Here is an 18,463-nt window from a genome sequence, read left to right on the forward strand (position 1 = left end):
GTAAATCCAGTAATGTTGACCAGGTCTGAAATACCAAATCACTACCTTCCTGGTTTGTTAAATGAATTAATGTCACTGCTTATGATTTTTACATTAGTCATATGTTTTAATTTAAAATCTAATTATTAGTGATATGGTCTTTCTTTTAATTAAAAAGTCTCCATATACATATGCAATGAATAAGCACTTAATCAGTTCTCTGGTTCTGCTAAATGTTATAGATGACATGGGATTACTTCAGTTTCAAATATTGATGATCTCTCTGGGTATATTAGATCTTGTTTGACAATTCTGACCAAGCTCAAAAAAGGCCCAAGTATATTTCTATGGTTGTCTCTGTTGTACAACACACTTATTTTCAAATACATCTAATAGAAGCTTGCAGCTCAGACAGTCCTTTCTCATTACTTACTTATGACATTGTGCTAAGTCTTATCTTTAGACTAGGAGTGTGAACAGCATGCTAAATACTGTACTAAGAGCTATTTAGTTTCTTTACCCCGAAAAGAACATAATGCTGTGTTTATCCTTGACCTCTGCTCATAGCCTCCTCAGACTGAACCTTGAGAAACCAAAAGATGTATTGACTAACAACAGGAAGCCTATAAAAAAAATCTAGCAGAGTTTACATTTATAAGAAATAGTCTCATGGTGAAAAAAAACTACTAATATTTTTTTAGAAAAGTTCTTCGATAAAGATGACCAGGATAGCACCCTACCCTGAGAAAATGTGAATATGAAACAACATTTCTCACTGTGCTAAAATGAGTAGGAATGATTTATGCATAGAAAAAGGGTGTTGAGAGGGAAGCCAGTGAATAATAGAAGAATAAGAATATTGCAATGGAGATGCCAAAGTAGAGGTGCTTGGATCAAGATAACAGTGACAGATTTAGTTATATATTAAGTTGAACACTTTAAAAAGCTGCCCAGAGAGGTATAATTGCTTTATTTAAGAGTTAATTCATAACATTTTGAACATTTCCACTATCAAGTTACAATTATATTTATTCCATACATATTTTTTGAATGACCAAAACAACCATGGGTGTTTATTAGATGCTTAGTGGGTGAATGAATTTGGCTATGTTTAGTTAATTTGAAAATGATAATATAAAAGTAAAGATAAAGCATCCTATTATAAGTACAATATTACCACGAAACAGAACTATTTTGGAAATTGTGAAATAGATTGATCCATAAAGTTCCTGTGGCACAAACTTTCTGGTTCAATAGAACTCAGGTAAAATGCTGGTGCCATATGCCTCTAATCTCAAGCTAGGGATGGAGAAGTAGAGAAATCCCTAAAGCTCATTGGCCATTAAGTTTGGTTAAATTAATGACTTCATGTTCACTGAGGGATCCTTTCTTAACGAATAAATGTGGAGGGTTATCTAGTTATTCCATGTCAACATCTATCCTCCAAACATATGTATGTGTACAAATATACAAATACAGACACACACACACACACACACACACACACACACACACACACATCAGTTCCCCAAAACACCCACAGTGACAATTACATCCACCACACAAAGAACAAACAGCACACTATACATATACCAAATAGAATAAAAATAATTTTAAAGGTTTTTTTAAAGCCAGATTGAATGCTAGGCAAGCTCATGCAGATGTTAGATTCACTATGTGTAACATGAACATGGTAGGAATAAAATTTTTAAGAAATTGATCAAAACAAAACAAATAAAAGGGACATCTGTCTTCCTGGTTGTGTTAATTAATCCCCATTTATAATTCCATGTTAAAAGTCTACTTTCATCCTGTGGAACATGTATAATTGTTTAAGATAAAAGCAGTGCCTTGTTGGGAGCTTTCTCTGACTTTGAGGGAACTTGGTAAGCCTTTTGACAAGTTTAGGTCAAAGGAGAATTTATCAGTGTGGAAATAATTTTAGTGGACAATATAGAGGCCATCGAGGAACGTGAAGCAGAGAGTTTATAGTGTTGAGTTTTATGACCAAGGTACATAAGTGCCATTATAGAGGCTAATTCTGCACTATAGATGTCATGAGAATATAGTGCCATTAATCTCCTAAACTGAATTTTACTAGGAGACCTTGGAAAGGAGCATGGGAGCACAGACCAAGAAAACGCACATCAGTTTCCTTGGATTCATATTCCCTAGAGAGAGCAGGGAATTGAATGCTTCACCTGATAGTATTTTTAAACAATGTTTAAGAATTTGATGATATTTCAAAACAATGTATTAAAAAAAAACTCTAGAAATTAAACACATACATACTCTTATCAATATAAGTCTCACCAACAAATAATTTCATCAAATCTTAATACTGAAAGACTTATTTAAACTATGAGTGCCTTTTAGCCAAGGAAGAAACATTTTCTTGTAGCCTCTTTAACAAACAGACAATTGGCAGCTCATCTCATGGTGCTAAGGACATATCCTTCATTTTAAATGAGTCAATTTGGAATTTAAGACTTGGCCTTGTTGCTTATACATTTCTGAGTCCATCTGTTCTTATGAGTAAGCAATATTAAACTATTACAGAGGAGTAAGGATTCAAACAGTTCTGCAGAGGGAGTTAGCTATAGTAAATTGAAGCTCTTTTTGTTTCCTCTTTATTCTAACTCAAATAAAAGTATGCTTTCAATTAAGTTTTCAGGGGTAGAGGCTGCTGAGTATGCCTGGGTGCTAGGTTTAATCTTACAATAATGATAATGATAATGATAATAATAATAATAATAATAATAATAATAATAATAATAGTAATAATAATATCAACAACAACAATAACAATAATGTGGTTCACTGATGTTTCTTTTTGGAGATTAAGCCAACCTCAGGACACAGAGAGAGAATTTCTGTAATGCATTTGCTCTATTCCTGTTATGTTCTGTGTTTTCTACTTAGGATAGCCTTTAATATTAAAATGTAGTTAGCATTCCTTATTTTACTGTCTCTAAAGCAAACAAGCAAATCTCTCCTTTCCCATATCACCACCACTATCCATATTTATTTTAACCATCCTGACAGAAAAGCATATATTCTAAAGAGTCATTTATATCCTTATGCATTGGCTATCAGAATATGAAAACAATGGACCATATAAATTGGAATTTGCCCAGGAATCACAGGGAGCTTTCCTCTTTGAATGATTTACAACTTGACAAAAAAAACAAATGATCAGACAACCCTAACAAGGGAGATTGGAGTTGAGACAACTGTGATAGGCAAAACAAAGGCTTGATCTGGAGTGCTGAGTTAAGTACGTCTGGCTCTCTCTGTAAGCATAGACTTCATGTTAAGATCCTGAAGATCTAAATACGGACTTTGGAGGTCATTTGACTTCTCTGTCCCTCTTTTAAGTGTGGTTATAGTGAATAAATTTCTTTTCTATTGTTTCTAGTACTGTGTCTTTAGTTCACTTATCAAGAATAAGTGAGCATTCCTAACTTGACAGGGCTGTCGGGATGGATGCTATATAGTATAATATAATGTAATGTAATATAATATAATATAATATGATATGATATATTAACAATAACCCTATTTATCCAGCATTCTTCCAGGTAATTTTCTGGATACTATTAACTTCTGTACACAAATCATAACATTATAATACATGTAAATATTACAGTTAAAATCAAACCCAGAGATGAGGAAGAATAAAAGACTAATTTTACCTTGGTATTATTTTAAGGAGCTAATAATTATCCTGGAAAGTGAGATACAGAACACTTAAATTGTATAGTCATGGGTAAATAGTTAAAGGTCAGTTGTATCTCTGACTCTCTTGACTACTCTTGGGACTCTTTTCTTCCTTTCAGGTTGCCTTGTCCAGCCTCACTTTGAGGGGATTTGACTTGTTTTATTGTATTTTATTTTGTTGTTTGGTTGCTGCCTCTTGAAGGCCTGGACTTTTCTGGAGGGAGATGGAGGAGGGTATCTGGGTGGATGGGATATTGGGGGAGCTGGGAGGAGTAGAGAGAAGGTAAATTGTGGTTAGGGTGTATTGGGTGAGAGAAGAATCTATTTTCAATTTTGTAATATGTCTAAAAAACTCTCAAGTTCAAAAACAGACAAGACAGTGAGTGGCGATTGTTTTAAAAAGAAAATGATAAATCTCACTCTGTGTTGTTTGTATGAATTAATCAGGAAATGGGAAGGAGGAAAACTGAAGTTTGAGTTGTGGAGACAGAGATGAAAGTTGAGGAGGGCCTGCAGCAGTGTAGACAGGACAGGGCCTAGACAGACCAGAAGAAGAAGCAAGAGAATTCTTAAAGTTTAGAGAAGAAAGAGAAAGTTAACATTTTTCTTTTTTGACAAATTGAGAATATAGAGAACCTAGTCACATTTGGAGACTAAGAGTTGATCAGGTTACTTAGAATATGGAAACAATCTCACTTAGAACTTTTTCTTTTCTGTTTATTTATTTATTTTTTACTTGGCTATTTTCTTTATTTACATTTCAAATGCTTTCCCCTTTCCAGGTATCCCCTTATGAACCCCCCTATTCCATCCTCCTTGTCCTACCTCTGTGAGGGTGATCACCTACTCACCCACCCACTCATGTCTTCCTGCCCTGGCATTCCTTTACATTGGGGCATCAAACACACTGAGGCCCAAGACATTTTTGTTTTCACAATGTATTCAAATAACCTTATAAAGGACTTTATTAAACAGTTTGTCAAAATTAATAAATTATTCTCTAATTTCATTAATTCATGTAAAATATTTAAATTTCGCCGGGCAGTGGTGGCGCACACCTTTAATCCCAGCACTTGGGAGGCAGAGGCAGGTGGATTTCTGAGTTCAAGGCTAGCCTGGTCTACAGAGTGAGTTCCAGGACAGCCAAGGCTACACAGAGAAACCCTATCTCGAAAAACCAAAAAAAAAAAAAAAAAATTTAAATTTCAATATATATGTCATTTGAGGAAAAATAATCACACCACATATATAATATATTCTGTAATTTGCAAATGCTCTTGGAGCAGTAGAGTATTTATGGAGCTTAAAAGAGTCCCCAAGGGGCCTACTTTCTTGTAGTAATTCCTCTTACCAACAGTCATTTCTTGTAGAAACAAAAAAAATATATTACTAAAATTTTTTAAGTATATTCAAATCTCATATTATTAATAATTTCTTTCTTTCTTTCTTTCTTTCTTTTTTTTTGAGTTTTGAAACAGGGTTTCTCTGTATAGCTCTGGCTGTCCTGGAACTCACTCTGTAGACCAGGCTGGCCTTGAACACAGAAATCCACCTGCCCCTGCCTCTCAAGTGCTGGGATTAAAGGTGCGTGCCACCACCACCCGGCTATTAATAATTTCTACACGATTAAATCAACGATATAATTTCTGTGTCTTTGTGCTTATAATCAAGTACCAACACTGGTATGATAATCCTGAAGCAAATATATATATATATATATATATATATATATATCCCATTAATAATTCTTATAAGGACTTTTACAATAAACTGAGGCTTGAAAAAAAACATGGCTTGTTAGAACTCATTCTAGAATAGATTAGGTAAGTATAGGTTTTTTAGGATATATACATAATTATTAACAAAGCTTAGGTCTCCAGATTTAGTTATAACTCTTCCTCCTCTTCCTCCTTTTCCTCTCCTCTTTCCTCTACTTCTTCTCTTCCTCCTCCTCCTCTTCCTCCTTCTCCTCATGGCAATCATTTAAGTTGTACACAAAACTTTTGAAAAGACTGCCTAAAACTGTATTAGAAGAATTTTCAACTTTCACTTATTACAATGGTCATCACAGATAGCAGTGCACAGGATGAGAGAATATGGCAGTGCAAGCAGCTATAGGACATGACAAGATGAAAACAGGTAGAAGAGAGATTCATTGCAAAAGCATTGATAGGATTTTTTTAATTCCTGGTCCATGTTTCTGTTTATTACTAATATTATAAACACTGTTACTAAGAACTTCTTTGGATTAGTTGAACCTGAAACAGAATTGAGAAAAGAATATTGGCTATGTAGACTTTTATTGTCAAGAAAACATTCTTATGTTTACTTTAACTATCAAGTATAAGTATAGGTTGCTGATGAAGATGTGTAGTTATATTTATAATATTCTTATATTATAATGATTATATTATATGTATATTGATATATGATGAGTAACAAACAAAGCAAACAAAGTTATGAGACCAAATATGTTGAGTTCAAGGTCCCAATATATAAAGAAGAAAATAGAAATTAGGAATATATCATTCTGGTAAAACAACAGATGGACTCAATGATACAAACTAAAATGCCCATATACATGTTCACATAAATAGAACTATTCTTTCATAAATAGCCTTTCATAAAGGAGTAAAGGCAACACAATGAAGAGAAGATAGTTTTCAAATTGGAAAGCCACAGGCTTTGTTTCTTTTCACAGGTTAAGAAAAATGGTTAATAAACAGTGTAAATATTTTAAAATAATAAAACTACTGAAAAGGTAATTGAAAACTAATATATGTGATGTGGGCATCATGATGATTTTGGATAAAATGCCAAAAACTCACTGTCCATCAGGGAAGTCATTTTTGAGGTAGGCTCAAGAAAATTATAAATGTATGCATATAAAAGATGAAGAAAAGAAGTTATAGTATAAGAAAAAATATTTCAAATGTGTTTAATAAAACACTATTATTCAATACATATAAATAACTTTATAAACTCAACAATGTGAAAATCAATAATTAACTTAAAAATGGGCAAAAGGCAATCATGAACATCTCATTAAAGAAAATTTACTAAGTTTCTTATAAAGATGGTAAATAAGCCCTAGAAGGAATGTTGGATATCAGCTCATTGAAGAAAGAAAATTAAACACATATTAAAATGGTCCAAATCTTATAATTTTGACAGTGATATTATAAGAATATAGCCCCCCCCATTCATTTCTTTTAGGCATTAAAATAGTATTTTGGAAGAAACTTTGGTAATAGCAGACAAAGCTAAACCATTCTTATTATATGGGCTACCAATTACACTTTTTGACTTGCTCAAAAGAGTTGAAGACATTTCTATATAAGCACAATGACAGATACTTAGGGAAACCTTAACCATAATTGCTAAAACTTGGAAGTAACCAGAGTCCATCAGTGTGTCAATGGGTAAAAGTATCCATGTAGACATAAGAACCTTATGTTGGGCTAGAAATATCAACTCTTAAAAAAAATCTCAAAAAATGGATATTAATAGATGAAAGAAGACAATTGTGAAGGCTACACAATGAATGATTTTATATCTATGATTATCTAGAAGAAAAAAGAAACATGCAAAATATTTAGAAAAAACATGACTTTGGAGATTTTTGGCCATAAGGAAGAATTAATAAAAGGAACAGGTGTAGGAGAGTTAGAGCAACAAAACTGTTCTGTACAGCATGGCAAGAGCAGACACATGTCATTTTACATTTGTCAAAAATCACAGAATACAGACTAACAAGGGAGCCTAATGTAAACTATGGGCTTTATGTGACAACAAGGTGTCAATAGTGGTCCATTAAAAAGCAAGGAGGGCAGCAGTCGGGTGCTGCAGTATGGTAAGGGTGAAGGCTGCAATGCTAATGCTGGGAAAGAGAGTGTGTGTGCAACTTCTGGATTTTACTCTCAATTTTTATACAAATGAAAGAATGCTCTCAAAGGAAAAAATATTAAAAATATAATACTCTTGTTTATGCACTGACACATTTGAACTTGTTATCCTAACACTTTGCGACAGGATGATTGAATAATGATTTAGTCTCTTTTCACCCATATTTCTTTGTTCAAGCAACTAACCATTTGCTCCTTTACTCAAGAAAATAATGCAATAATATTTAAAATAGAAATGTGTTGTAAATATTTATATCTTTTCTTCCAAAGATAAAAATTAAAAAGGAAACATGGGATTAGTTCAGTATTTATTTATTTATTTATTTATTTACTCAAAGGTGTAGAAAAATTGAGTAAAAGAGGACAATATCCTTTTCTGGTTTTTCCTTAGGTGCCTTCCAGTGTACCTGGGGAAAGATGTAGTGAGAAAAGGGAATGGGATAGACACAGTGATGTAAAGGAATCAATTCATAGCAATCTTGAGATCTAATTGTACACCTGCTGTGCTCAGTGACTTTATATAAACAGCTTGAAATTTGCTGTGGTAGAAGTGTTTACATCACAGACATGTACAGGTGCTACAAATGAAATCTTGCTGCTTTTTAAGGGTGTTGCTCAATTAACAAACAATTCACTAAGAGAGTCCCTCTAGAATATACTGAGGAAGTATCAAAATGTCTATGACATAGTGGGGCTTATTAGACACATTCCTATGGGTTGCATGGCACACAGTACAAGAGGGTGCTGGTCTTGAAGGTCATGTTCAGAAGGAGGTCTATATCTCTCCTGATTTGAGGATAGATGAGTTGAAGACAGTCTGTGCCTGTCTCTTAATCTTCACAATATATTATCTATCACAAACCTTGACACTTCTGAGGTGTTAGGAAATCAGCACAAATCCATTCCCACAAAGGCTAAGATTGATGTGATATTAACTTAGTAGGAGAGTGACTCAAAATTAACTTGAGATAACTGAACATAAACTCAAGTCTCATATAAGTTCAAATTTGTTGACTTTTTTAGGATACCTATCATGCCTTTGAATACATAATCAGAGGAGTAAACTTTAGAATGCTATTCTTAGATATATATGAATAACTATAGAGAGCCAGCGTAGAAAGACATTAATCATTCACCCTCAGAGAGAGAGCCAACAACTGCATCTGTGAATTTGCTCTACAAACTATTATTTGAAATAAGTTTTATAAAATATAAGGACACATGTAACTATATATTTAAATTTAAATGCACTCATTATTTTTACATGTCTGGTGTGTGTGTGTGTGTGTGTGTGTGCACATGCATATGTGTCACAGTGTATATCTATAGATCAGAGAAAATCTTTCAGGGTTTTTTTTCTCTTTTACTCCCTGATTGGGAGGCTTACATGGCACATTAAGCCATTTTTTCTCAGATTGGAACTATATTTCTTAAGAAAATGTGAGAAGTTACATACATATATACATATACCTATATATATATTTATTATGTAGTATTATAGTATGTAATGAAATATATTAATTTCTGTAAGACACAAAGACTTGATTATGCCTGCCTTCTGAAAGCCCACTTTCAAGTGTATTTTGATTATCTCTGACATTACATAGACTTGTACTCTACTTCATTGATGGTGAAGTTTAACATCTGAATTTCCACTAATTAATGTTACCTATATGAAAGGATATGCACAAATGGGCAGTTCAACTCTACTCACTCAAAAGGAGAAGAGTATTGTTATTCTGTCAATAAAGAAAGAAAATTAGAACCATCTGAGAAGAGAATGGTCTCTGCCCAAAAAGTACAGCAAATAATATATTATGGAAATTAGCTTGATTTAGTCAGTCTGTGATGCATACATATTTCAAAACAACATGTTCTATACTATAAATATATAAAGTTTTATTGTCCAAATGTGAATTTAAAATGTTAAAGGCACAGAAATACTGCGTGATCGCTAAATGTGCTCTTGTACTTTTTGTAAAATCTTGATATGAAAAAAACCTAGGAATAGTCCTAAATCTGTTTTATTTGTGCTTGGATGATTATTCAAAGGGAATCACAGGGATTTTGGGTATAGTCAGTATGAAAAATGTCGGCCATAAAACCATGAGGACCCAAGTTTGCTAGCCCTACCCCAAATAAAAGCTATGCTTGTGATGGAGTACTTCTGGGAGCCTAGCCCAAGAGAAGCAGGGTAGAGACAGGCAAATCCTCAGAACTTACTAGCCAACCTGTCTAGCCAAGCTGTGACTTCTGCATTGTGGGAAAATTGTTGCCTCAAAAGTGTGAGATGTAGAACAATAAAGGAAGATACCTGATATCTGCCTCTTACTTACCCAAGCACTCATGTATACATGCACATCCACACCTGCACTACACATTCATGACAAGATACACAAGTATTTGAATGGTCCACGTTCTGTCAGATAGTGTGTATATGGGGCATACATATAAAACACATATAAAAGGAGATGCATATGGCACTGATTGCATCTCCATTTTAAGTAAGAAGGGGGAAATTTTCATTATCCTTGCCTTCTGTGTCAGTGAGTGACAAAACTTCAGATAGTAAGTTGAGAAATTTTGTGTATTAAAAATAGATATAGAAGTGTGGATAAACGTTGTTTAACTTCTAATCTGTTTAACTTCTAAAACATTAAGTTCACAGCAAATAAGAATATTAACTACATTACAGGATGTGGGCTTTCAGAAGTACACTGGGGAGAGGAATGAAATGTGCTCTCTATGCTCAAGGATCGTATTCTGTTCTTTTTGAGTGAACTTAAGTTCTTCATGAAGATAAGCAGAGAGTCTTGTGGATTTCACTGTGATGATTTCCCTAAGAAAAGAAAATGGTCTAACATGAATGAAAGCCATACTCTAGAAAGCAAGACCAAGAATGAAATTCAATGACATTTAGGTTTTATTTACAAATAGATTAATTTCTTATATGATCTTGTGATTTTTTCCATGTATTTTTTTCAATTTTAGTGACTTTTACTTTGAATGTTCTTGGCTTACAAACCAAGAGATCATTTTTAGTTGTTGATATACTAAAGAAAACTTCAATGTCACTTATTAATCAGGTTGTGATTTTGGCTCTGATGTCAGGAGCAGTAATAAAGATTCTGCAAATGGAACACAGCTGCCTGCCAGTGTTGTAGGTGATGCATGAGACAGAAAGAATCCAGCCTGCTCTTTCATAACTGCATTAGTTCAGTAGGCGCCAATGCTGTTAGGTCTTGCTTTTTGTTACTGAGGTAAGTAGATGCTCTGCCAAGACACCTGTGGAGAAAAGCATGGCTGGGTGAAGCTCTGCAGAACTCACCATCTGGCAGCAGCTTCCCTCACGGTTTGCTTCAGTTCTTGTGCTGCAGTCCCCATTAAATTGCATTTTGTTTCATTATACTGCAAATACAGACAGAAATGCTTGCAGGCAAAACAAAACCTCAGGATTTCTTTCTAATTCATATATTCACAATTCCTTATCATGGCTGGTGTGAGGGTTAGTTTGGATTTCAAGTTGATGTGGTTTAGAATCACCATAGAAGCAAATCTCCAAGAATGTCCTTGAGGAATTAAAGATGAGAGAAAAGGTATAAGGATTGTGGAGTACACCATGCCATGGGCTGTGGTTCCAGGGTGAATAAAAAAGGAGAGAAAAGTTGAACAGAGGTATTCTTTCTTGATTTCCTTATTGTGGATGCAATGTCCCAATTCCTGCTGACACCTATTCTGAATATGATGAGTTATACTTTTAAACTGAAAGCTAAACTAAACCATTTTTTTTTTAAATTTGTTTTGGTCAGGTATTTTGTCCCAGCACTGAGAAAAGTAACCCTTACAGTTGTCTCTTCTTTATTGAAACTGAAGAATCCATCAGCAAAAATGTTCTTCACACAACTCAACAGATGACCAAACACAATGGTCTTCAGAAAGGGCACAGAAGGGCAAGAATACATTCTAAAAGAAAGGAGGTTAAATATACTCTGCTCTGAAATAACAACTATATTAATTAGGGTTCTTTAGAGTGTTGATCCTTAATTTATAAGTTAGGACTTGCTTGAAGGTTGCATATCAAATATCGTGCATATCAGATATTTATATCACAATTTATTGGTTTTTATTGTTTTATATACATACATATACATATATACATTAATTGGATGATTTCTTTATTTACATTTCAAATGCTATCCCTGTTCCTGAATTCCCTCTGCCCAGAAACCCCCTATCTCATCTACCTTGCTTCTACTCTATGAGGGTATGCCCCCACCCACTCACTCACTCATGCCTTCCCGCTTTCCCATTCCCCTACAACGGGGCATCTAGCCTTCAAGGGACCAAAAGCCTCTTCTCCCACTGATTCCCAATAAGGCCATCTGCTGCTACATATATGGCTGGAGGCATGGGTTCCACCATGTATACTCCTTGATAGTTTAGACCCAGGGAGCTCTGGTTGGTTGATATTGTTGTTCCTCCTTTGGGGTTGTCAACTCTTTTAGCTCCTTCAGTCCTTCCTGAAACTCCTCCATTGGAAAACCCATGATCAGTTCAATGGTTGGCTGCAAGCATCCACCTCTCTATGTGTCAGGCTATGGCAGAGCCTCTCAGGAGACAGATATATCATACTCCTGTCAGCATGCACATCTTGGCATCTATAATATGTCTGCCTTTGGTAACTGTATATGGGATGGATCCCCAGGTGGGGCAGTATCTGGATGGCCTTTCCTTCAGTATCTGCTCTACACTTTGTCTCTGTATTTGCCTTCGTGAGTATTTTGCTACCCCTTCTAAGAAGGACTGAAGCACCCAGACTTTGGTCTTCCTTCTTCTTGAGCTTCATGTGGTCTGTGTATCTTGTGTATTCCGAACTTTTGGGCTAATATCCACTGATCAGTAGTACATACCATATGTGTTCTTTTGCGATTGGGTTACCTCACTCAGGATGATACTTTCTAGTTCCATCCATTTCACTAAGAATTTCATGAATTCATTGTTTTTAATAGTTGAGTAGTAGTCCAATGTATAAATGCACCACATTTTCTGTATTAATTTTTTTGTTGAGGGACATCTGGGTTCTTTACTGCTTCTAGCTATTGTAAATAAGGCTGCTATAAACATAGTGCAATATGTGTCCTTGTTATATGTTGAAGGATAATTTGGGTATATGCCCAGGAGTGGTCTAGCTGGGTACTCAGGTAATACTATGTCCAATTTTGTGAGAAAAGGCCAAACTGATTTCCAGAGGAGTTGTACCAGCTTACAATCCCACCAACAATGGGGGAATGCCAATTTTTTCCCACATCTTCACCTGAGATTTTGATATTAGCCATTCTGACTGATAGATATAAGGTTGAATCTCAGGTTTATTTTGATTTGTATTTCACTGATGACTAAGGATGTTGAACATCTCTTTAGGTTCTTCTCGACCATTTGAGTTTCCACAGTTGAGAATTTCTTGTTTAGCTCTGTTACCCAATTTTTAATAGGATTATTTGATTCTCTGGAGCCTAATTTCTTGACTACTTTGAATATATTGGCTATTATATCCCAATCTGTTGGTTGCCATTTTGTACTATTGACAGTGTCCTTTGCCTTACAGAAGATTTGCAATTTTATTAAGTCCCATTTGTCAATTCTTGATCTTAGAGCATAAACCATTGGTGTTCTGTACAGGAAAATATCCCCTGTGCCCATGTACTTGAGGCTCACTTTCTGTTCTATTAGTTTCAGTTTATCTGGTTTCATGTGGAGGCCCTTGATCCACTTGGAGTTGAGCTTTGTACAGGAGATAAGAATGGATCAATCAGCATTGTTCTACATGCTGACAGCCAGTTTAACCAGCATCATCTGTTGAAAAAGCTGTCTTTTTTCCACTGGATGGTTTTAGCTCCTTTGTCAAAGGTCAAGTGACCATAGGTGTGTGGGTTCATTTCTGGGTCTGCAATTCTATTCCATTGATCTTCCTGCCTGTCTCTGTACCAATACCATGCATTTTTTCACTATTCCTCTGTAGTATAGCTTGAGTTCAGGAATGATGATTCCACAAGAAGTTCTTTTATTGTTGATAATATTCTATGCTATCCTGGGGTTTTTTGTTATTCCAAAAGAATTTGCAAATTGCTCTTTCTAACTCTGTGAAGAATAGATTTGGAATTTTGATGGAGACTGCATTGAATCTGTAGATTGCTTTCAGCAAGATGGCCATTTTTACTATATTAATCCTGCCAATCCGTAAGCATGGGAGATCTTTCCATCTTCTGAGGTCTTTGATTTCTTTCTTCACAGATTTTAATTTCTTGTCATACAGATCTTTTACTTGCTTGGTCAGAGTCACATGAAGGTATTTTTATATTATTTGTGACTATTGAGAATCGTGTCATTTCTCTAAGTTCTTTCTCAGCCTGTTTATCTCTTGAGTAGAGGATGGTTACTGATTGAGTTAATTTTATATCCAGGTACTTTGTGGAGGTTATCAGGTTTAGGAGTTCTCCGGTGGAATTTTTTTGGTCACTTAAGTGTGCTATCATATCATCTGCAAATAGTGATATTTTGAATTCTTCCTTTCCAATTTGTATCCATTTTCCTCTTATTGTCTAATTGTTCTGGTTAGGACTTGGAGTACTAAATTGAATAAGTAGGGAAGAGAGTGGGCAGCCTTGTCTACCCTGATTTTAGTGGTATTACTTCAAGTATCTCTCCATTTAGTTTGATGTTGGCTACTGGTTTGCTGTATATTGTTTTTACTATGTTTAAGTATGAATCTTGAATTCCTGATCTTTCTAAGATCTTTACCATGAATGCATGTTGAATTTAGTCAAATGCTTTCTCAGCATCTAATGAGATGATCATGTGTTATTTTTTTCCTTTGAGTTTGTTAATATAGCAGATTATGCTGAGAGATTTCCATATATTGCACCATCATGCATACCTGGAATAAAGCCTACATAATCATGATGGATGATTCTTTTGATTCTTAGATTCAGTTTTCAAGAAATTTATTGTGTATTATTGTATCAATATTCATAAGGAAAATTAGTTAAAATTTGTCTTTCTTTGTTGGGTCTTTGGTTTAAATAAATGGATAGTTGTGGATTCATAGAATGAACTAGGTAGTGTTCCTTATGTTGCTATTTTGTGGAAAAATTTCAGAGATATTTAATATATTTATCTTTTAACATATTTATATTTAATAGTTTGGTATTAGGACTTCCTTGTACGTCTGATAGAATTCTACACTAAAACCATCTGGTCCTGGGCAATTTATGGTTGGGAGACTTTTAATGACTGCTGCTAATTCTTTAGGGGTTATGAGACTGTTTAGATAGTTTATCAGATCCTCATTTAACTTTGGTACTTTGTATGTGTCTAGAAAATTGTTCATTTCATACAGAATCTCCCGTTTTGTTGAGTATAGGCTTTTGTAGTAGGATCTAATGATTTTTTGAATTTCCTTAGTTTCTGTTGTTATATTACCCTTTTCAGTTCTGATTTTATTAATTTGGATACTATATCTGTGCCCTCTGGTTAGTCTGACCAAGGCTTTATCGATCTTGTTGATTTTCTCAAAGAACCAGGTCCTGCTTTTGCTGATTCTTTGTATAGTTCTTTTTCTTTCTACTTGGTTGATTTCAGCCCTGAGTTTGATTATTTCTTGCTATCTACTCCTCTTGGGTGAATTTGCTTCTTTTTGTTCTGGAGCTTTCAGATGTGCTGTCAAATTGCTATAAATATATTGTATAAATTTGGTTTTGTCATAGAATATCCTTGTTAATTGAGAGTTTTGGTGGGTATAGTAGCTTGGGCTGGCATTTGTGTTCTCTTGGTGTCTGTATGACATCTACTCAGGATCTTATGTTTTTTAGTCTCTGGTGAGAAGTCTAGTGTATTTCTGTTAGGTCTGCCTTTATATGTTACTGGACTTTTTCCCTTACTGCTTTTAATATTTTTTATTTTGTGTATTTGATGTTTTGATTATTATGTGACCAGAGGAATTTCTTTTCTGTTCCAAACTATTTGGAGTTCTGTGGGCTTCTTGTATGTTCATGGTCATCTCTTTCTTTAGGTTAGGGAAGTTTTCTTCTATTATTTTCTTGTAGATATTTACTGGCCCTTTAATTTGGATATCTTCACTCTCTTCTATACATATTATCCTTAGGTTTAGTCTTCTCATTGTGTCCTGGATTTCCTGGATGTTTTAGGTTATGAGCTTTTTGCATTTTGCCTTTTCTTTGACTGTTGTGTCAATGTTTTCTATGGTATCTTCTGCACCTGAGATATTTTCTCTTTTATCTCTTGTATTCCATTGGTGATGCTTGCATCTATGACTCCTTATCTCTTTCCTAGGTTTTCTATCTCCAGGGTAGTCTTCCTTTGTGATTTCTTTATTGCTTCTACTTCCACTTTTAGATCCTGGATTGTTTTATTCAATTCTTTCCCCTATTTAATTGTGTTTTCTTATAATTCTTTAAGGAATTTTTATGTTTCCTCTTCAAGGGCTTCACCTGTTCACCTGTGTGTTCTCCTGTATACCTTTAAGAGAGTTATTTATTTTTTTCTTAAAGTCCTCTATTGTTATTATGAGAAGTGATTTTTAAATCTGAATTTTGCTTTTCAGGTGTGATGGTGCATCCAGGACTTGCTATGGTAGGAAAACTAGATTCTGATGGTGCCAAGTAACCCTGGTTTCTGTTGATTATGCTCTTTTTTTTAATTAGATATTTTCTTTATTTACATTTCAAATGATATCTCCTTTCCTGGTTCCCCCTCCGGAAAAAAAAAAAAAAAACAGAAACAAAAACAAGAAACAAAACCCTGTTCCCTCCCCCCTACTCCTGCTCACCAACCCACCCTCTCCCATTTCCTGGCCCTGGCACTCCCCTACATTAGTGCATAAAACCTTTACAGGACCAAGGGCCTCTCCTCCCATTGATGACAGACTAGGTCATTCTTTGCTATACATATGCTGTTGGAGCCATGAGTACCACCATGTGTACTCTTTTCTTGGTGGTTTAGTCCCTGGGAGCTCTGAAAGTACTACTTAGTTCATATTGTTAGTCCCTGGGAGCTCTGAGGTACTACTTAGTTCATATGGTTGGTCATGCTAAGGGGCTGGAAACCCTTCAGCTCCTTGGGTCTTTTCTGTAGCTCCTTCACTGGAGACCTTATGCTCAGTTAAATGGATGACTTTGAGCCTCAACTTCTGTATTAGTCAGGTACTGTCAGAGCCTCTCAGAAGACAGTTATATCAGGCTCCTGTCATCCAGTACTTACTGGCATCCACAATAGTGTCTGGGTTTGATGACTGAATATGAGAAGGATTCCCAGGTGGAACAGTCTCTGTATTGTCCTTCCTTCAGTCTCTGCTCCATACTTTGTCTCTGCAACTCCTTCCATGGGTATTTTGGTCTTCTTTCTAAGAAGGAACAAAGTATCCACATTTTAGTCTTCCTTTTTCTTGAGTTTTTGTGGTTTGTGGATTGTATTTTAGGTATTCTGAGCTTCTGTGCTAATAGCCCCTTATCAGAGAGTGCATACTGTATGTGTTCTTTTGTGATTGGGTTACCTCATTCAGGATGATATTCTCCAGATCCATCCATTTCCCTAAGAATTGGGTGTTACTTAGTTCCAGATGTAGTCAGGTAGACAAACAAGAGTAGCTACCACAACGAACATATACCATTTTCTATGGAGTATCTACTTGAAACTATATATCATGAATAAAATAATAAAAAAACTCTTACAACAAAATTAATTACCTTTCATTTTGTAGTATGAAAACATAAGTCTCCATTATGGCTCTATCACTCTTAGAGTTAATCTTTTGTTTGATTAAAATTTGGGGCTTCTTCAAGGCATTTTCCTGCAGCTTATTTTGCATGGTGACCTCTGGTCTATCCATTTTCTTGAAAATTTCATGACTTTATTTTTCTTTTGAGATTAAAATAAAACGTTTCACTTATTTACTCTATTCATTTGTTAATTGGCATCTAGAAATTTCTACTTCTTAGGCATCGTGAATAATTTAACAGTAAGTATTGAATGAATGTACAAGTACTTACAGAAGTACTTGTACAAATACAAGTATTAAATGAATGATTTTTGAGTATTTAATTCTGACAATTATGATATGTATTTCAGATATTAACTCACACTCTGACATGTACCTAGTAGTGTTTTCCTGTTCTATTTGCTTTCTCTTGAGAATCAAAATTAAATTATATGCACTACCATTATTACTTCTTGACACCATTTCTTATAATTTCAAGAACTTTTCAGAAAATCCTGATCCCACATATTCAAATATTTTCCTTATATTTTTCTCTAGCAAATTTAGAGTCCCAGAAGTTATATTAGGATTTTAGTCAGTTTTAAATTTATTTCTGTCCAGAGTGGGAAATACAAATCAATAGTCATACTTCTACTTGGGGCTGTTTGATTTCTTTCCAGCAGCATTTGTTAGATACTTTCATTTCAAGGAATGTATGTTCTCAACACCTCTGTCAAAATCACGTCTATAGCTGTCTATATTTATTACTGGGTCCTCTATTCTAACACTGATCTTCATGCATGCTTGGTGCTACTACTATTGAGCTTGTTACTATAGCTTTATAGTATAATCCCTGATCAAGTATTCTGATACCGCCAGTGTTGTTCTTTTCCTTTTTTAAAAAAAAAAAATTATTTATTTATTTATTTATTGATATTTTCTTTATTTACATGTAAATTTCTCCATTCCCAGTTTCCCCTCAAAAAAACAAAGAAACAAACAAAAACAAGAAAAACAAGCACCTGTTGCCTCCCCCTTCCCCATGCCTGCCACCCTGCCCTCTCCCACTTTCTGGCCCTGGCATTCC

The sequence above is a fragment of the Mastomys coucha genome, unplaced genomic scaffold (genome assembly GCF_008632895.1).
Source record: "Mastomys coucha isolate ucsf_1 unplaced genomic scaffold, UCSF_Mcou_1 pScaffold20, whole genome shotgun sequence".
Taxonomy (NCBI): Eukaryota; Metazoa; Chordata; class Mammalia; order Rodentia; family Muridae; genus Mastomys; species Mastomys coucha.